The sequence below is a fragment of the Ambystoma mexicanum genome, chromosome 3p, assembly GCF_040938575.1.
Source record: "Ambystoma mexicanum isolate Mex_15411 chromosome 3p, UKY_AmexF1_1, whole genome shotgun sequence".
Classification (NCBI taxonomy): Eukaryota; Metazoa; Chordata; class Amphibia; order Caudata; family Ambystomatidae; genus Ambystoma; species Ambystoma mexicanum.
Genome location: NC_090925.1, coordinates 884,129,571 through 884,146,593, shown reverse-complemented (window position 1 = coordinate 884,146,593; position 17,023 = coordinate 884,129,571). Strand labels below are relative to the sequence as shown.

The following is a 17,023-nucleotide window of genomic DNA, read 5'->3' as shown; positions in this document are numbered from 1 at the left end:
TCTGCTTCCAAGGGAGTTGGGAAAACCCTGACCTTTTGAAAGCAGAGATCATGACAGTACCTCCCCTCAAGGCCCCTCCCAAACCGGGCTTCTCCGGGGGTTTTGGCTTGTCAGGAAATGTTCGGTGAAATCTTTTGATTAGGCGAGGAGCGTGGACATATTCAGCAGGTTCCCAGGATCTCTCTTGGGGGCCGTAGCCTTTCCAGTCAATTAGGTAAAATAGTTTAGATTTGGAGATCTTGGAGTCCAGAATGCTTTTGACTTCAAACTCGAGTTCTCCATCAACTAGGATGGGTTTTGGAGATTTAGTTAGTCGGGTTTGAGGTTGCACGGGTTTTAATAGAGAGACGTGGAAGACCGGATGTATCTTCATGTGAGGGGGCAAGTCCAACTTGACCGCTACTGGGTTTATTATGGTAGTGATGGAATAGGGACCAAGGTATCTTGGGTTGAATGTGCGTGGCCCTTTTAGAGGTAGATACTTGGTGGATAACCAGACTTGGTCCCCTACTTGATATTGAGGGGCTTCCTTCCGATGTTGATCTGCTCCTTTCTTGTATTGTTCTTTAGCCCTTTGAAGGTGAGAAACAGCTTCCTTAAAGGCTTGGGTGATTGTAGAATGCAGGTAGTCTACTGCTGGTGTTTCAAGATCTTGGAGGGGATCCAACTCCGAGGTTCGAGGGTGACTGCCATACAAAAGAAAAAACGGTGTTTTCCCAGTTCCCGAATGGACAGAGTTATTGTAGGCATATTCGGCTATCCAAAGGATGTCTTTCCAAGTTTTTTCAGTTTGTTGCAGCATGCAGCGTAAATACTGTTCCAGAGTTTGATTGGTCCTCTCGGTTTGTCCGTCGGTCTGAGGGTGGTGACTGGTCGATAGTCTCACATCAATTTGAGCCGACCGACAGCAACTTCGCCAAAAATGAGAAATAAATTGACTACCTCGATCCGAAATTAGAACCGAAGGAAAACCGTGTAGTCGGAGGATGTTTTCGAGAAATTCTCGGGCCAGAGTTGCTGCTGTTGGCAAGCCTTTGAGCGGAATGAAATGCGCCATCTTGGAGAATAAGTCCACGATTACTAGAATCGTATTGTATCCGGAGCATGGAGGTAAATCGGTGATGAAGTCCATAGAAAGCGTATGCCAAGGGCAAGGTGGGATGTCAATAGGGCGTAAGAGGCCTGCTGGTCTTTCCTTTTGACTCTTGTTTTGGGCGCATACTCCACAAGACATTATAAAGTCTCTAATATCTTTTTTCCAAGACGGCCACCAGAAGTAGCGCTTGATCTTTTCTGAGGTCTTGGCCATACCGGGATGACCTTCCATTAAAGAATCGTGATAACAGGAGATTACTTTTTTCTGTAAATCTGTGCTGGGTAGGTATAATCGTTCTTGGAAATACAATAAGTTGTCCTTTACTGCAAAGTCCCTTCCCTGCAGATGCCAATTTTGTATGTCTGCTGGAGTTACAAGTTGCCTGACTTTATCCTTAACTTCCTCTATGGATTCTGTGGCGATTACACCCAGAATTCTTTGTTCGGGAATGATTGGTACAGGTTTAGGGTTGATCAAGTGTTCTTCCACTCCCATCCGAGAAAGGGCATCAGCTTTACCGTTCTTTGTACCAGGTCGATAGGTAATTATGAAGTCAAACTCGGCAAAGAATAATGCCCAACGGAGTCGTCTAGAGGATTGGGCTTTTGCGGTTTTCAAATATTGCAGGTTTCGGTGATCCGTAATCACAGTAACGGTGTGTCGGGCCCCCAGCAGATAATGCCGCCAAGCCTTAAAGGCAGACTTGATAGCCAGAAGTTCCTTGTCAGTAATCGTGCAATTGATTTCAGGAGGCGAGAATTTGCGGGACCAAAATGCCACGGGATGCAACTGATTGGTTACCGGGTCCTTTTGTGATAGAACTGCCCCCATGGCAAGGCTTGAAGCATCAGTTTCCACGATGTAGGGGAGTTCGGGGCGAGGGTGTTTTAAGATTGGTGCAGAGATAAATTTAGTCTTCAAATCCTGGAAAGCTTGTTCCGCCTCGGTAGACCATTCAAAACGTTTGTTTTTCTTTAACAAGGCAGTGATGGGCTGGACTATTCGAGAGAATTCGGGGATAAACCTGCGGTAAAAGTTAGCGAAGCCTAACATGCTTTGCACACCTTTTACGGAGGATGGTGATGGCCATTTGAGAACTGCATCGACCTTCTTTGAATCCATACGTACTCCGCCAGGTGATAATATGAATCCCAAGAATTCAACTTCAGTCACGTTGAAAACACATTTTTCCAACTTAGCGAAAAGTTTGTGTTGACGCAATCTTTCGAGGACCATTTTCACGTGTTTCCGATGTTCAGATTCCGATGAAGAATAAACGAGGATGTCGTCAATGTAAACAACAACACACACATCTATGAGCTCTCTGAGGACATCGTTCATAAAATATTGAAAGGCGGCCGGGGCATTGCAAAGTCCGAAGGGCATGACCTGATATTCAAATAGCCCATACTTGGTGCGGAAGGCAGTCTTCCATTCATCGCCCTCTTTTACTCGTACCAAGTGGTAAGCTCCTCTAAGATCCAGCTTTGTATATATGCATGCTTTTCTGACTTGGTCCAGGAGTTCAGGGATCAAAGGTAACGGATATCTATTCTTAACGGTGATCTGGTTCAGGGAGCGATAATCGATACAAGTTCTAAGGTCTCCTTCCTTTTTTGGAACGAAGAACAAAGCTGAAGAAGCAGGGGACTTGGAAGGACGAATAAACCCATTCGCCAGGTATTGATCCAGGTATTGTCGAAGGTGAAGGTTCTCAGGCTCGGTGAGGGCATAAATTCTACTACAAGGAGGAGTAGATCCAGGTATCAGGTCTATCTGGCAGTCATAAGACCTATGAGGAGGTAGAGTGTTAGCCTGATCCTTCCGGAAAACATCTTGGTATTCAAGGTATTCGGGAGGTAACTGGGGAGTCTCTGAAGAAATTGCTGCCAGTGCAACACCAGGTGGAGGGTGACAAGTAGAGACACATTCTGTAAACTGGACCGTTCTTGCTCGCCAATCGATCAGAGGATTGTGTTTCTTCAACCAAGGTATTCCTAGAATAATCTGAAACTGAGGGGCCTTGATCACATCGAACACGATCTTCTCATGGTGTCCATCTTGACTTACTAGCGTCACCTCTTGAGTAGTATGCGTTACTGGCCCGGAGGCTATCTCCGTACCATCCACTGTAGTAATGACGTCCTTTACAGCCTTGGGACAAAGAGTTAGATTCATCCTCAAAACCATTTCATGATCCACATAATTGCCGATGGCACCGCTGTCGACGTAAACTTCAATTGCATGTAATCGATCCGGATTATCAGGGCTAATGAGGACCATAGGTATCACGAAATGCGAGGTCACGGAACTGGTTTTCACGCTCGGCAAGAGGACCTCTATTCTTGTCGGGCGAGGTCGTTTCCCTGCTCAGAGTTTGTAACTTTGGTAACTGCAGCTCCTACTGCCTTCTTGGCAGGTTTCACCGGACAGTCTCGAAGAAAGTGCCCTGAGTTTCCGCAATATAGGCATAATTGCAACTGTTTTCTCCTTTCCCGCTCCTTTTGTGTTAGAGGACCTTTCAGACCCCTGATTTGCATGGGTTCCCCGGAGTCTACTCCTTTGGAAGGAGTTGGCGGTTTGGAAAATACTCGAGCATCAAACTTGGAACGGTCGGCCTTCCTGTTCTGCAGTCTATGATCTATTTGAACGACCAAGTCTATATAATCCGAACAGTCTTGTGGGGGATTCACTACTTGGGCTAAAACGTCTTTGAGCTCTCCACGTAGACCTCTGTAAAACAGCGTAATCCTTTTGTCCTCAGGCCATTGAGTTTCCACTATTAGTCTATTGAAAGATGCAATATAAGCCAAAAGGTCTTGATTACCCTGTCGCAACGAAAGAAGCTCATTGTCCAAGGCCTGCCCCTGTGAATGTCTTGCGAACAGTTTTTCCATACTAAGCTGAAAGGCTTGAAAATCATGGAGAACCGGATCATCTTGATTAACTAGAGGGATCGACCAGTCTGCCGCATTGCCACTAAGGTACGAAAGTACAAAAGCTACTTTAGCTTGATCAGTTGGAAAGGCTGCTGGCCGGCATAAGAAGTGCAACCGGCACTGATTGATAAATACTGCAAACCTCTTTGGGTCACCAGAAAATCGTTCGGGCGGAGCCAGAGGTACATTCCCAGGTAGGTTGATCTGCACTGGATTCATAGAGGATGTTGAAGGAAGATTTGCCCCTGATGTGGGTAACGGGGTTTGTCCGGCTTGTGACTGTAGCAATTGTCTAGCAAGACCGTCTGTTCTCTCCTTGGAAATAATTAGTTCCCTTCTTAGAGCATTCGTTTCCTGACGAGCTGCATGCACTTCTGCCCTTAGTTCCCCAAGTAACCGGGCTAGATGGTCAGTATCCGAGGTTTCCATAGCGCCTGGGCGAGAGTTTTGCGGTAGGCTTTGCGTTCTGTAACGCTCACCTGATTCTCGCAGAGGCGCCGGTCTTGACTGGGCGACTACCGTATCTTCAAAGGTGATGTGTAGCACCCGGTTGGCTCTTTGGGCTGGACCTCTGTGCACTGTATGCCTGACTTCAAGAGTAAGATGTCTGCAGACAGAAAATATGGGATTAATGAACTGGGGTTATTGGGGTGTCCCTATCTCTTCCCTTTTTTGCTCTCCTGTAGACCCCCAAAGGTTAACGCTCTCACCTTAGGTAAGTGAATGCCGAGCTCTCCATCTGCCTCGGGGCAGGGTGCTGTAACCAGTTTCTTCACTGGATCGGTAGCGCAGGCCTCTTGACTTCAGAGGACTGCTGTCCGTCGTTTACTGCACGAACGGTAAGTTTCGAGTAATTCTATTGTCCTTAAAGTCTTTAGCAATGATGTCTCTTGTTTTGCAGGTTCCGGCGATGGCGGATGACGGGCTGAAGTGAGTTGAAGATGGAGTCCGTATGATGAATAGAAGCGCTTGGAAGCACGTAAGTAAGCGCTTGTTGCCTGCTTCACGATGCGCTCTAACTGTCTTTTATTTTGCAGGTACGAGTTCGGAGCGGCTGCAGGGTGCCGGAATACCCACTGGGGTTGATGTGGAAAGGAGTAATGGCACGTGAGTATCAAAGTTCCCCAATGTCTTTAAACGCACCTTGTTTTGTCTTTCAGATGCAGGATGCAGCGCCGAAGGCCTCCGGTGCGTGCGAAGAGTCGGTAAGCTTTTGTCTTTCAGATGCCGGAATGCAGTGTGAAGACCTCCGGAGCGCACGAAGAGTAGGTAAGCCTTTGTCTTTCAGATGCCGGAATGCTAACCTGTTCTTTCTTGTCTTTATAGGTGTTGCTGAAGACTGGATTCAGGATGGTAAGCCTTTTTCCTTAGGCCCAGGATCCGATGCAGAAGACACGATGAGCGTTCTGCTGCAGAGGATGCAGAATAACTCAAAGCAAGATTCATCCACCGGGTGTGGTTTAAATAGCCTCCTGTAGTGCTTAGGTGTCTCCTTCCACAGCCACGCCTAGGTAAGAAAAGAGTTCCTGCTTTCCAGAAGAGTTCCAGTGTTCTGAATCTAGGGAGTGGCTCCTGCCCCACCCAACAGGAAAAGTAGTTCCAAACAGAAGAGGATCAGAGGCTCAGCTGGCAGGCAAGTAAGCAGCATGGTCTGCTGCAGGTAAGTCCACCCAAGCAACATGAGCCCGGCGCTTCCAGCGCTGGGACTGGGCACATTTATGAGCCTGGTGCCACTGGCTCCAGGACTGGGTCCAAAAGGTCCCAATTGGGACTGGTTGGCCCTCGGAACCTGGGTTATGGATCTGCTTCCAAGGGAGTTGGGAAAACCCTGACCTTTTGGAAGCAGAGATCATGACAGGTGTATGGACATCCTAAAAGAATCCAGGAAACCAAACACAAGGCACTGTTACTTTGACAAGTGGAAGAGATTCGTTATTTGGTGCCAGAATAAACAAATCAACCCAGTTGATTGCACTCCTTCCAACGTTGTAACATACATGCTCCACCTGCTGGATGCAGGTTTGGTTTTTAACTCTCTGAAAGTACACCTGGCAGCCCTCTCGGCTTACACCACATCCCATAACAAAGTATCGTGGTGGAAAGTACCAGTAGTTAAAGCCTTCATGGAAGGAGTAAAGAGACTTCACCCTCCTATTTCGAACCCACCGCCAGGATGGGACCTCAATGTGGTGCTAGCTAAGCTCATGGGCCCCCCTTTCGAACCCATGCATAAAAGTAGTCTCAAACACCTGACTTATAAAACGGCCTTCTTAGTAGCCATTACCTCTATAAGAAGGGTCAGTGAAATTCAGGCTCTGTCAGTGCAGGATCCTTTCTTTACTATCCACAAAGACAAACTGGTTTTACGCACACACCCTAGGTTCTCACCTAAATTTATATCTAAATTCCATGTAAACCAGTCCATCGAGCTTCCGGCTTTCTTCCAGAACCCGCAAAGCTCAGCTGAGGTGAAACTACACACCCTTGATGTGCGTAGGGCGGTCCTCTACTATGCAAATAAAACCAGACCGCTAAGGAAAACAGATCAACTGTTTGTCTCCGTAGCTACAGGCAGAGAGAGGGATCGCGTCTCTAAAGGCGCGATCTCGAAGTGGATTATCAACTGTATACAGCTGTGTTACTCTCTTTCTGAAAAAACTCTGCCTTTTACGCCAAGGGCCCATTCTACTAGAGGCATTGGGGCCACTCTGGCTTTCATTGCAAATGTTCCCCTCGACACCATTTGCAAAGCAGCTACTTGGAGCTCTATTCACACTTTTACTCAGCATTACTGCATTGACACTCATTCCAAGACAGATACACAAGTGGGACAAGCGGTTCTAAGACACCTGTTTGCTCATGACCCTTCTCACATCCCACCTCCTTCTTCGGGTACTGCTCGCTAATCTATGCACAGCATGTGATCTAAGCAGATTCCACAAGCCTCAGAAGGGATACATTACTCACCGTAATCGTATTTCTGATGCTTGTATCTGCTTAGATTCACATGCGACCCACCCTTCCTCCCCTCCGAGAGAAGGCGCATGATTGCTTGTAGTCTTACCTTTCTGTCTATCTGCTTGGATTATCTGTACTCACGCTACTCCTCATGCTTCCTCATGTCAGAAAAAATACAATCTGAGGATCCTAGATGCGTGAGGGATCTTGGGTACAGTGGACGTCACACTAGGGATAGTATTACTGGCACGCCTGTGTCGACGCCCATTTTCGAGTTTCGAAAAACAAACTGTAATACTCCGCAGCTTCCACTAGATGTCGGCCTATGCACAGCATGTGAATCTAAGCAGATACAAGCATCAGAAATACGATTACGGTGAGTAATGTATCCCATATATATATATATATATATATATATATATATATATATATATATATATAATATTTTATTGGCCTATAGGCCTTTAAAACAAGATCCTTCTTGACACTTTATCACCCCGTCATCTCATGTGATGAAGATCAGTGGTCTTCCATATGTTGAAAAAGACCTTTTCTCAACACCCCAATAAGATTTCTGTCTTGTCATCGTTTAGGATAGGACATTTTCTCCCATCCAGGATTGTATTGTTGAGTAGACGCTATTGACGGTGCGGGAGTCTTCCTCGTACCTGCCTGTCAGGGGTAGGAGGATTTGTGTGTTTTTGCCATAGTTAGTGTAGGATATACTGAAGATGTCTACGAGGTCAAAGAGGGGCTTAGTGAATATGTTGTAAAGGGCGAGGGAGATACAGGAGCCTTGAGGGACTCTGCAAGGGCGGGGAATGGGTGGAGAGTTGACCAAGTCGGAGAAAACTCTCGTGGATCTGCCCTCTAGGAAGGATGCTATCCATGACGTTGCCTCAGGTGAGAAGTTGGCTGTGTCTAAGAGGTGATGGCATAAAGATTCGTGATTTACCAGATCAAAGGCAGCTGAGAGGTCTATTAGGAGGAGTAGCGCAGGTTTACCCTCATCTTAGAACATGTCTAGCTGTTTTTTTAAGTCCAGGAGGGCGGTTTCTGTGCCATGGCCTGGTCTGAAACCTGATAGGCCCATCCCCAGCATAAGGTTTTCTTCTAGGTATGATTGCATCTGGATGCAAGCTGCTCTATTTGGTATTTTTAATAGGAATGGCACCCTGGTGATGGGGCAGTAGTTGTTCGGAATGGACGGGTATAGGGTTGGGTTTTCTAACAGTGGGAGTTCCCAGGATTCTTTGAGGCTTTGTGGGACTTGGTTGTTTGTGAAGGAGGCGTTGATGAATGTAGTGATAAAGGGTAATAAGGTTTCTGCACAGCCTTTGATGATTTTGGCTGGGCAAATGTCCCTTTACACCTGAGGGTTTTAGATTTTTGATGATGTTGACTGTTTCTACTTGCAAGATTTCTCTGAAGCAGAAGCGGGGTGTTTTAGGCGATTTAACAGGGGGAACGTAGCGGGGGGAGTACTTTAGTCAGTGCTTGTTTATTTTTTATTTTCTGCTGGAGTGTGTTGCTTTTTAGGCACATGGTGTCCTGGATCTTACAGCACAATTTTTCATCTTTGGAGATGGTGTCTGAGAGGTGCGGGGGGGCGGGTACTTCTAATTCCTTGAGGATTTTAAAAGGTTCTTGTGAGTTGGAACTGGCATTGGCTATTCTGATGTTGTAGCTGTTAGCTTTAGTGGTGATAATGGCCTGCTTGTATTGTGTGGCTATCTTGTTGAAAGCAGCTTTGGAAGAGGCTGAAGGCGATTATTTCCAGGTGCCTTTGGCCTGTCTTTTGTTATTGCTCAGGGCTTGGAGATCCTCTGTGAACCAAGTGTTGATGTGGCATCTAGGTTTTGATTTCCGTAAGAGAAGCGGGCTACCCTGTCTACTGCTTTGGTGAGGGTGCTGGCATAGATGTCCACTAGTACATCCGGGTCTATGGAGTTGAGGGAATCAGGGTGGAGTCGGGGGAGGGGGGGGGGTATTGATTCTCTGATGTTAAGATCCACTCCCCAGTCTAAGGTCCTACCTCTGGTGTGCGTTAGGGTGGTTACACGGTGTACAAAGCCCTAGATCTGTTAGTGCAGTGGCCACAGTGGAGGATGTTGTGTCAGAGGGGCCATTGAGTCCTATCCTAAATTCGGGTCACCCAGGAGTATGATCCTGGAGGTAGGTTTGATGTTCTCTTCTATCATGAGCAGGAGATCAGCTTTGAAGGCTGAGTTGGGCCCTGGGGATCGATAGATGATGTAAATGGTCGTGCAGTCAGAATGGGAGGTGGGGAGTTTTAATGAGAGGAGCTTGCAATTTCCACCCATATTGCTTTCTATGGGTCTTATGTGGAACGAGTCTCTGAAGATAAGTGCTACCCTCCGCCCTTAGTGTAGGGTCTGTCACGTCTCAGTATTGTGAAGCCTTCTGGAAGGGCTAGGGATAGGATAGCTCAGGGGAAAAGCTCAGGGGCAACGTGCTCACCTTGGAAGCAAGACGACAGGGAGCACCAAGGGTTCGATTCCCAGGTCCGCGCTTAGAAACCTCTGGGTATTAAGCGCATTATAAATAACCTATCATATCATATCATAGGGCTGGGCCAGAGGCCTGGTTGAGCCAGGTTTATGAGATGGCTAGTAGGTCTAGGTTTTGCAAGGTGATTATGTCGTTGATGTCGAGGGAGTGGGCGGGGATTGATCTGGCTATGATGATGGCTCCTTGACTGAGGTCAAGAAACCTGCTCGGTGGCTGTAACGCATATCCTAATTAAAGTTAGAAAATACTGAGGAAATGCTTAATTGCTAGCCAGCTGTAGGCCATAAGACAAACCAATGCCAGGTGTCATAGAACCGGAGAAAGGAATGGACAGTTGAGAGGGTTGAGTGCTTCAGCCAAGGGGGCGACCGTTGGCTGGCAGGTTACAATGACTTAAGTCTGACAAGCACCTGAGGGTGTGGAATTCCTGTTAGCAATTTGTATTTGGTTTATTTCAAACCTTTACAATATATTCAGACAAAATCTTTTCAGGATTTATTTAGGGTACTACGGAAGGCAACTAGAGATTTCATCTGGGAAGGGAAGAAACCATGGATTAGCCATCGCTTGTTAACGACACCAAGGAGGATGGAGGGGATTGGCGCTCCCCAACTTTCAACAATAGCACAAGGCAGCGCATTTGCGGGTGATACGGGCATGGTTTTCACAGAATGAAGGGACACCATGCACTCAGATGGACAGGGCAGTGGCACAACACAATCTGAGGGAGGTCTTGTGACTCACGCGCCTCCTTAGGCCAAAACAGCTATGCATGAGCACCATTACAAAGGCGCTAGCGGACACATGGGATAAAGCGGCGAAGAAGCAGGGGATCATGACTTCCCATCACCGTTCACTCTGATTTTTAATTACAAGGATTTCACCCCGGGTCTGTAGTGGGGCCATTGATAAGTGGAGAACGGGGGGCTGTAAGAAGATCAGGGACAGGTTTCTGGGAAATAGAGTGAAATTCTTCCAGGAGTGCAAACAGGACTTCGGAGTGGGTGAGGGCGAGAGACTAAGGTACTTCCAAATAAGACATTGGGTCATGAACGGGGCTATTAGACAAGTGGCCACCCGTCCGCTCACCCCATTCAAGAAGTTCCTGTTGACAACTGACGGATCAAAGGGACTTATCTCTGAGCTATACAGACTACTGGATGAGGCACCCCCCCCAGCAGAACTGGCCATACATGGCCCGATGAGAGCGGATGCTGGGAAAAGTGGTTACTAGTGAGGAATGGGAAAGGCTCTGAAGGAAAATTTCAAAGGTGGTGAGGGCAGCACAGCTCCAGGAAGCGTGTTACAAATATCTATTCGGGTGGCACTACACACCAGCACGGCTACATAGCATATACCCAGAGGTACCCAAGGAATGCTGGAGAGGATGCGGGGAGGAGGGAACAGCAGCGCACATTTGGTGGGAATGTCCCAAAATCAGGCCGTTCTGGAAGGAGGTTCCCCAGGCACAGGGTGGGGACTGGAAGGGACCCTAAACAGGTCCTGCTGGGACTGAAAGGGACGGGGAGAGCGGGGGGAGAGAAAAGACAACAGTGATATTAACTTTAGCGGCAATGACCCTCATAGAACAAAAATGGAAGGGTCTGATGGTCCCGCCGGAACAGGAGTGGCTCCGAAAGGTATGGGAACTGGTAGCCCTAGAGTGGGCCACATATGCAATGAATAACAGTTTGGGGAAATTTGCAACGGAATGGGGGGGGAAAACTGGCCTTCCTGAAAGGAGATTTTAGAGCCCAATGCTGCCCACAAAGACTGAAATCCCTGGATCTGAACTAATGAAGCCTTAGGGGGTCATACAAATCGAAAACAGAGACTGCAGGCTGTCAAGAGTTTGGGGGGAGGGGAAGGAGAGGGTTTAAAAACACACGTTGTTTCATCAGTGCATAAATAATTTGTCATCATATTACCGTGTACTGCCTAAAATCAATTCGCCAAATAGAAATTCTCAAAGACATAAAACATTAATTACATTTTTCATATGTATTATTATTATCGATCCCCTACCTAAAACCTTATCCTTTATTTATTGATTGTAAGACCTGTGAAATTGCTCACACATGTTACAAGTCTCACATCAGCCCTGTAAGTGAATAATCCAAGGGTCCTAATTTTAACGATTGTGAGTACCCTGATATGGCAAGTCTGACCGGTGTTGGATTTACTCCCAGACATCCATTCCATATAAAATGACCATAAACACATTTTAAATCAATACCTAATTCCTTAAAATAAATAATTCTCAACTGTGAAAATGCAGTGCAATTCATCAATAAATGTCTTCGTGTTTCAGTAGAATTCACATCTCAGCAGAAATGTCAGGTTGCCTCCTCATTGCCAATCGTTTTACGTCTTAGTAGCATCTCTTTGGTATATAACAGGTTCCATCTAAAACGTAAAATAATTTATCATTGATGGAGATTGGCAAATATATTCAAATAAGGTGCTACTGTTACTCTGTTTTTATGCTCTGATGGATGAGACAGAGAAGGGTATGTATGAAACAAATCCACTGTGTCGCACCAGTCCGAATGATACAATGCATTTTTGGCTATCCTTGGATTGTCCTCCAGATCTTTAAGATTAAATCCAATTTTACTTAACGTTTTTTCGCAGTGTTCACGCAGTTTAGACAAGAAAACTCCTTGCTACAATTCATTTACAGGTTCACAGATATCTCATGAAATAAAGAACCTGCACAAAATACATTTATTTTCAAATAAAAGCAAAGAAGTCTCCATCTCACCCTTACTTGTAGGGGAGAAATACCCAATTCAAAACAAATAGCAGCTAGTGGGACTGAATTAGGTACTCTCAGTACCCTTCTCCAGACAGCTGCCTCAATTTTTATCCAACTGATTGTAAACCCATGTTCCCCACAACTCTATACCATGTATCAATGTTGGAGTTGCTTTTCCATCATAAAAGGTCAGCACCTACTTAATAAAAAAACAACTTGTTTTTCGAAAAATGTTCACCATTTGGTTAGTTAAAAACAACGCTTTTTGTTTGAGCACAACAAAGATGGACATCTGTGGTAGCCCCGTAATGGTAAAACCTAAATGTATGGCACTTTATTCCCTTTTCAGAGCGGTATGTCCTAAGAACCATTATTGCATACACTGCTTTTTCCCCTTAGAATATTTTAATATTGTAGTCTTACTAGTGTTAATGAACAGGCCATTATCACCAGCAAAAGTTTCAAATGCATTTAAAAGGAGTCCAATATGCGTTTTGTCAAACATAAAAATATCATCCGCGTATGCGAGCCATGAAATCTTAAAAAGTCTTTATTTAGGGGATATAAAAGCAGCTGAGCTCACATAGTCTGCAACCTCAGCCACATACAAATTAAAGATGCAGATAGCCAAAAAACACATCCCTGCCTCAAACTTGTCCTGGTCTCAATTCTACGGGGCAGATGCCCCTCCTTTTTCAGTCTGCCCCGAAAGCCCGAGGATTCATGCAAACCAATAATAATGTTCAGCCGACCGATATGTCGATCTGTAGATACAATGCTGTTAAATAGTGTAGTGAACAAATGAGCCCAGATTAATGGATTAGCCTTGAATATTCTATTTGTTAACTTGTTGGGGAGTCACTACAATTTTTAATTAAAGATTAAATAGATCTGGGTCAATAGAAAGAGCACATATCCCAATCTCACCCCTAATTTGACACACCTCCATAGGACAAAGTTAGATCCTCTTGGGGTACATTTTTTCAAAATGCATCACCCATTGGTCCTCTCAACCTGCATTTAATTTGTTTAACTGGCCACTATCCTGAGCATTGATCACTTCCCAAAAGGAGTCTACATCCCTATTTCACAGTATCTCTATCATTTGCTGCACATCAGTAGTTTAGCTCTATGCGGTTTAGTAAATTTCCATACTTCATCTTCTGTTTCTATTTCAAAGCATGTGGAGTTAAGATCACCCACCAAGATTACGCGGCCATCTACTTTCTCACATTTCCAATGCAAAATGAGATCTATAATAATACTTAAAAACTTGTCCAGGTCACTCATGCCTTTATAACAGTAAACATTTAGCAATAAAAGGGGCTTAAATTCACAGTCTCCTTGACAATAATTCGACCACTAAAATACCATATGGGAGATTTGGGAATTTGGTAACTATTACATCTTGGCAGGATTTGATGGCCAATATTAATCCCCCTGAAGGGTGACTCCCTACACTAGCATTGTGTAAAACCATGAAGAACAGGAGCTTTGTCAACCAGGTATCCTGTACAAGTCTACAGCAAAAATGTTTCAGCAACAGCATTGTATTTTCATTATTGAATAAATGGGTACTCCCCCGTGAATTCCAAGAGGCTATTTTCATTCCCGCCTCTACGCTAAAGGGGTGTTTTGAGCTGTCTTTCATCACTTTCTCCCATTCTCATTAATGCCGATGCAACCCACGACCAATCAACTTTGTCCATACTATAAATGTTTCTGCTGTTAGCAACCTCTCGATCTAACCCCTGCGCAGCATGTATAGATGCAATTAAATCACAACCTCCATTTGTATAATCATGTACATAACGCTTAGCAGAGAATTCCCTTTCAATGCGTATGCCAAAACCGAAATGTTTAAAGGTGGATTTTCCTTTAGCACCACAGAAATGTAGCACGCACCTTTTTGTTTTTACTAGTTCAATAAATACCACACAATCAATATCATGCGTAGACAGCAGAGGCATTACTAGGGGGGGCTGTGGGGGCTATAGCCCTGGGTCTTTTGGTTGTAGCCCCGGATAGAAGCTCCGGTTCTACAACCAAAATTCTACCTAGCCCCGAGTCACGCCAGTCCCGACATTAGCTTAGCCCCCGATGTTTTCCAGACCTAGCAACACCCCTGGTAGACAGTGCATTAAGATTAGGTATTTCTGAAAAGATACCCAAAATGCTAGCTCTATTTAAACAATTTGGAATATCTTGGTTGTACATACTCACTACCTGCACTTTGTTTATGGGCGTGGGTTGCAACTGTGCAGTTATGGGTGTTCCAGAGGATATTGTCCTCGATCTGTTATATATATATATATATTTCTGATGTTTGTTAATCTGCTTAGAATCACATGCTGTGCATAGGTCCGACATCCAGTGGTCACTGCGGAGTATTGCATCTTGTTTTTCGTAGTCGAAAAGGGGACGTCGACCAGGCGTGTCTGAAACACTATCCCTATAGTGACGTGTGTTGTACCCACAATCCCTCACGCGTCGAGGTCCCTCAGATTGTTTTTTTCCGCCCAGCTTCTGGTCGCCTTCACGCGGAGCTCCTCGAGAGACATTGCAACCCTCGACCTTTGGTCGTTTCTTCTACGAAGATTAATACAGCACTCCCTCGACGCAGTGTAGCTGTTCTCCGCCGAGCAAAATCGTCGACGGAGGGTCGAGCGGAGGAAATCTTCGGCGCTGCCGAACACGTGGCCTGGCCTCGCTGGCCACATACAGTAGGGAGAGTGGGGTCGTGGGACATCTCTGGGTCTTTCTGAGAATGCCTTTCCCTTTCCCCTTCCTTTCCCTGGGGGTGTTTATCGCGATTTATTGCCTCTGCTATGGAGAGGACACCATTTAGGTTTTGCCCACTTTGTAAAGGCAAATTCACTTGGAAGGACAAGCACTCACGGTGTAACCGCTGCTTGCCCCTCGATCACAAAGAGGAAGGGTGCGCGGCTTGTCGGCTTCTGAAGCCTAAAACTCTAAAAGACCGTAGGGTTAAAAGGTGGGCGGCCTACGCGATGTCGAAGGCCGAAGGTTCACCCGCCGCTGCTACCACCGACAGTGACGAGGAACGCGATGACACGACCTCCGCCACGGAAGTCGTAACCCCCTCTAAGGAGCGCTTACGCGCTTCGTCGTCTGTCCCCGGCCCCGACGGGCTTGGCTCACGCCCTGCTTATGGGGATGAACACCCCGGCGACACTGACGCACACAAAGATTCACATAAAGATAAGCACACAACCCATGGCTCTTCTTCGTCTAAGTCGAAGAGAGCTTCGGCGCCCAAGGAGACGCAGGTTCCACCGGCGGCCTCCTCGGACCGTTCGGGTTCGAAGCCCCTCTCGCAACCGCAGCCGCGACCTGCGACTGGGCTTTCGGCAAACAAGGGCGCCACCACCAAACCATCGGCCGGTGCGCATCAACAGAAGGCGCAGACCGCCGTACAGCGCTCGATACCCATAGCGTCGAAAACTCAAGCTTCCGCCGACAAGAATGTCGCCGATAGCTTAGCCAGGATCGTTGTAGCCGACGCCCAAAAGCGTACGCCGAAGATTTCGTCGAGCGTTACGCATAGAGCAAAGGATACGCCGAAAACACCCGAAGGAAAGCAGGGACTACCCCCTTCAGTCAGGGAGTCTCCCGACACACCTGAGGGTTTTGAGGAGGGCGACGGGACACTTTCCTCGACGCTTTGGGAGAGGTCGAGCCATTTCGAGGTAGACAACTCGAGTTTTCCCCCGCTAGACCGCTCTGGGGTACCCCATGAAACTATGGAGAGACTCCACCTCTGTATGGAGAGGATGGAAAAGTTTATGAGTACCCAAGCCCCTCTAACTCTCAGAAGAACTAGAGAAGGGCCTCAAGACGACCCCAGAGCCAAAAAACCGAGGCTGGTCGATCCCCTGCTGGACACAGCCTCAGACTTCCAAGATGTATATGACCTCACTGGGGAGGAACAATACTTCGAGGAAGAAGATGATTTCATGGACAACGAAGGACAGAACCAGGAGGAATGTCTAGAAGACAGAACAGACATTATAGAAGAAGGCTTCGGGATTAGCCCAGGAGAAGGACCTTCGCACCCCTGGCAATCACCATCAGTGTGTTCCGACACTGATGCCCTAAATCTAACTCCTCCGGATAATTCTCCAGTTAGGAACACGTCTCCAATTGACGATCAGCCTACTTTCAATGCACTGTTGCGCAGAGCAGCAGCGCATTTCGAACTGGACACGGGAGAACTCTCTCCAGAATTAGACTTTGTAGAAAGAGTCATTAAAGAAAAACCCCCGGTCAGCCAGACCATTCCACTCCTCGCCTCAGTTAAAAGGAGGATCACCCCATCGCTGTCCACTCCCGCATTGATCAGAGGGGTCAATCCACGGATTGAGAAACTTTTCGCTCCTTCACCCTCAGACCCGCTCTACATTAGGGGACATTCCATACCGGACTCCCTAGTTGTATCTAATACTAGAAAGAGGGCAGGGGTACCACTTTCCACCAGTGAGGCACCCCCTGACAAGGAGGGCAAGAGGCTATATGCCCTTGCAAAAAGAGTTACTTCCTCGGCTGCCTTCTCAGCAAGAATTGCCAACAACAATTCCTTGCTTGCGAGCTACGCAGACGCGCAGTGGGCCAAACTGCGCAAAGACGCAGAGGAAGCACCGGAGCCTTTACGTACACGCCTACTGTCGACTATTGGCGAAGGAACACAAGTGAACCAGAGCATTGTAAAAAACTCTCTGG

General features: G+C 46.6%; 1 protein-coding gene across 2 annotated transcripts in view; it reads left to right on the top strand.

Annotated features, from left to right (window-relative positions):
- The window catches only part of ACSS2 (acyl-CoA synthetase short chain family member 2), a 948,517-nt gene that overhangs the window by 679,235 nt on the left and 252,259 nt on the right, over positions 1-17,023 (top strand). The gene's annotated exons all lie outside the window — the stretch shown is intronic.